Source organism: Bison bison, unplaced genomic scaffold (genome assembly GCF_000754665.1).
Source record: "Bison bison bison isolate TAMUID 2011002044 unplaced genomic scaffold, Bison_UMD1.0 scf7180017864489, whole genome shotgun sequence".
Classification (NCBI taxonomy): domain Eukaryota; kingdom Metazoa; phylum Chordata; class Mammalia; order Artiodactyla; family Bovidae; genus Bison; species Bison bison.
Window position 1 is genome coordinate 10,611,625 of NW_011495048.1, and position 4,098 is coordinate 10,615,722.

General features: G+C 49.7%; 1 protein-coding gene across 1 annotated transcript in view; it reads right to left on the minus strand.

Moving 5' to 3' along the window:
• Positions 1-349: 349 nt before the first annotated feature.
• The window catches only part of LOC105005347, a 12,070-nt gene continuing 8,321 nt past the window's right edge, over positions 350-4,098 (minus strand). Inside the window, exon 4 of the mRNA XM_010863319.1 lies at positions 350-388. The gene's annotated coding sequence lies outside the window, so the exon portion shown is untranslated. The remainder of the gene's footprint in view (positions 389-4,098) is intronic.

Sequence of the window (4,098 nt, forward strand, 5' to 3'; positions counted from 1 at the left end):
TAAATAAATTACGGTGAAGATGAACGGATAGCCATGCAGCTGTTTAAAGGATAAAAAAAAAAATCTCCATTTATTGACTTGACCATGAAATTTAATTTTTTAAAATAGTGTTATTTATTTATTCAGTTTTGGCTGCGCTGAGTCTTTGTTGCTGCTCGGGCTTTTCTCTAGTTGCGGCGAGCAGGGGCTACTCTAATTGTGGTGTGCAGGCTTTCATTGCAGTGGCTTCTCTTGCTGAAGCTCCCAGACACTAGAGTACAGGCTTAATAGTTGTGGATGCACAGGCTTAGGTGCTCCTCGGCATGTGAGATCTTCCCAGATCAGGGATTGAACCCACGTCTCCTGCATCAGCAGGTGGATTCTTCACCACTGAGCCAGTAGGGAAGCCCTGAAATTTAATTTTTAAAAAAGGATATAAAAAGGAAATATACTGCAACTCCATGTTTTAAAAACATAACCCTTGTAAATGAGCAGGGAGACCATAATTTCAGTCTCTGTATGGACTTAATGGCCCAAATTAATACGAAATAAATTGCATTATTTAATTACATCTCTAGAAGAACATTAAAAGAGCTCCAGAAAAATAACCACATCAGTCCGTCTCCAAAGCCCCGTCTTCCAAGCCCAATTCTCTACACCCCGTCGCTTCTCCTGAGCCTCTAACGTGCTACAAACTAAACTGCGTACGGAACTCTAGTTCAGAAGGCTTTTCCCTACCCTGGACCTCATCCCATCTCACTGCATTCCTTTATTATGTAGATCAGTTTAGCTTTTCTCAGCAAGTGATCATTCTTCCTCTCTGTGGAAGAGTGAAGTGAAGAGAAACCAAACAGGCAAGTTTAGAATGTTCGTCAGTGGACAGGGGCAGGAAGAAGAAGACACTCTGATGTTAATAATTATATCTCATGTAAAAACATGGATCTGCATGCATAGAAAATAGTGTGGGAAAAATACACAATAATGATATCAGGGCTATCAGTGGGTAGTGGGATTAATAGGTGATTTTTTGCTCTTTATATTTTTTGTCTGAATTTCTTTTTATAGAGCATGCTCTAGTTTTAAATTCAGAAAGCTTTTTTTTTTTTTAAAGAAGCCTTGTGCAGTGGTATGTGTCTTTCTATTCTTTTTTTTTTCTTTCAAGATCCAGCAAAGGATAAAGAAAATTAAGATTCCCAATCCATCCTCAACACATGATGTCTCTTTTCCTGTTTAATTTTGGAACTTTTAAAAAGTAACCCTCCTTTCACATATCAGGAGAAATATGAATAAAAGAACATTCCTTAGTGGGTTTATAAATGTTATCCATAATATGCTACCGTGCAGGTGCATTTAAAATAAGGCAGCCTGGGGACTTCCCTGGCTGTCCAAAGGTTAAGACACCACCTTCTGATGCAGAGGGTGCAAGCTTGATCCCTGGTTGAAGAGCTAAGATCCCACAAGCCTCCTGGCCAAAAGACCAAAATGTAAAACAGAAGCAACATTATAACAAATTCAATAAAGATTTTAATAATGGTCCATGTCAAAAAACAAAATCTTGGAAAAAAAAAAAATTAAAGCAGGCTGATGGGAATTCCCTTGTGGTAGAACTTGGTGCTTTCACTGACAAGGGCCCAGGTTCAATCCCCGGTCAGGAAACTAAGATCCTGCAAGCTGCATGGCATGGCAAATAAATAAAGCAAGCAGAGCCTGCCATGGAAGGACTGAGGTAGTCCTGAGAGTGAAGGTCAAGCTTGTCACAGCCTGGGGTTGGGGGCGGGGTGCCGGCCTCCCTCAGCAGCTACCCCTACCACCTACCCTTCTTCAAACAGAAGGTAACCCCTGTGGCCTAGCCACCGTGTACATCCCAGAGTGGCTTGCGAGAGGCTCCAGAGGGCCTGAGTGACCTGGCCTTTTGTCAAGCCAAGCAGGAACTCTCCCCTCTGCAGACTTGCTGTGTGAGAGCTCTGCTCTCTGAGCAGGGTAAAAACGACCTTACTGCCAGCTTCCCTTTTCCTGCTGGGTCCCTCCCTGGCTCCTCTGCCACCTCCCCTGAGTCCCCTCTGGGCAGCTTAATTTTTGTGTCTGGGCCAGGTGGGGAAAAAGCATTTGGCTCCGCCTGTTGTTGTCAGGAGTCCAACAGTACCAGGGGTCGTGCCTGGTTTCAAGTATTTCCCAGTGCCTTGCCTTGCTCTGTAGTCAAGTCTCTAGCCAGGATTTTTTGGCTCTGGGAAAGACTGAGTGCCTGTCGGAGCCTTCCTAGGCCTGTGTTTCATTTGCAGCTGCCTGGCTTTGACTGGGTGACGGTTCGGCCCTCCCCAGTCAGCCCATCCCCTTCTGCTTGGCCAGCAGAGGAGGCCCTTTGTGTCGTCATCCTGGGGCTTAGGAGGGAGGACGCTCCTAGTTTCTGTCCCCAGCCTGGTGTCCGGGGTTTACAGCGGCTTTGGCCCAGGCTTGGGGGTGGCATGCCTTCCAAGAGCAAGCAGTTCCTGCCCGTCTGGCAAAGGGAAGAGTGCCAACCCCAAACAGCCCTGGCCCCTCACTGTTTCTAAGTCAGACTGGGACCTATTCAGCACCTGGCACTCTCCCGCTAGAAATTTCCAGCTGTTCTGATCTTTCACACAGAACTTGGCAAGGCTGAAGAGGTCTAGAAGCAAATGAATTTCAGGAAGCCTGCAGAACACCAGGCCTGGGCTGGGGGGCACTCTCCCCCTCCCTGCTTTTGGACTCCCTCTCAGGCTCCCTGAAATGCCACATCCTGCCTTTGGATTCACCTGGGGCAGAGGACCTGATGGGGTGTCAGACCCTGGAGTCCAACTGCCAGGGAAGAGAGAGCCGAGCCGTGTAGCTTGTGACCCTGAGCCCCAGGCAAGGTGCCTGAAGGTTGCCAGTCCAGTGCGGGGGTGGGAAAGGGTGTGAGTCAAGGTTGCAGGTTCCAGAACCTATTTGGGAGCCTGTTTGGGACCTGGCATAGACCGAAGATTCAAGGGACCCAGATGTGTCCTCATCACCATACGCAACCCAGACCCTGCTCCGGTGTAGGAGAGCTGTGAATGTTAAAATTATGCATCCTTGACAAAGATCTCTTCTCTTCTGTTTCTTTCAGACTACAGTGTATTTCCTGAGCTCTCCTTTGCTTTTCTTAAGGTACGGGGATCTGTAGTGCACACAGATAAATACTCAAGTATTTGTAGCCTACGGCGGCAAATTGTGGGGAGTGTGTAGTTGTAACCATTGGAGGAGGAAAAAGGTATTGTTGGTCAGTTTCTTCTTTATACTTTTTCCACTCTAGTAAGTGCCCTGGAGATAAACTAGGTAGTTGGAAAGGTGCCCTGCCTGTGCTCACCCTTCCAGCCCAGCATGTATTTCCTGCTCCCTTCCTCCGGGGTTGGTGGAGGGAGTGGGGAGGGGGTTGCTAACCCCATCAGCCCACCTCTGCCTTGGGAGTGAGGAGCTGCCCAGACTGAGGTGTTCAGGAAAGTTGTGTCAGGCTCTTCCCCTTGAACCTAGGGAATTCCCAGGATGGTGGGCGGTGGGACCCGGATGGTGGGGAGGAGAAGCTGTAGACAGGGCCGGTGATGACTGGTCCCAGTGACTTGGGTTTCGCCTGGCCTCTGGCTAATGCCAGGCAGCACAGGGGTAAAGAATCCGCCTTCCAATGCGGGAGACTTAAGAGATGTGGGTTTGATCCCTGGGTGGGGAAGATCCCCTGAAGAAGGAAATGGCAACCCACTCCAGTATTCTTGCCTGGAAAATTCCATGGACAAGGATCTTGGCGAGCTACAGTCCATGGGGTCGCAGAGTCGGCTTGACAGAGCGACTGAGCACACGCACACACTGGCTAATTCAGGAGGACTTGCGGCCTTTGCCGGCTTGGGCCCTCACAAGCCCCACTCAAGGTGGACAGGGTCTGCTCTCAACCACAGACGATTCCGCGACTGTCCAAGGTCTCTCAGCCTGTCAAGCGCCCCAGAACTCAAGTGCCCTGGCTCCCCGGGCTGGGGATAGTTCCCGCCTTGGCCCTCTCAGTGCCCGGTCTGCACCCATCGCCCAGTCCCCTGGCACAGCCTCGGGGCAGGGCGCGGGCGTGTCTGGGCTGGGCCTGGCCGACGGCGGCTCACG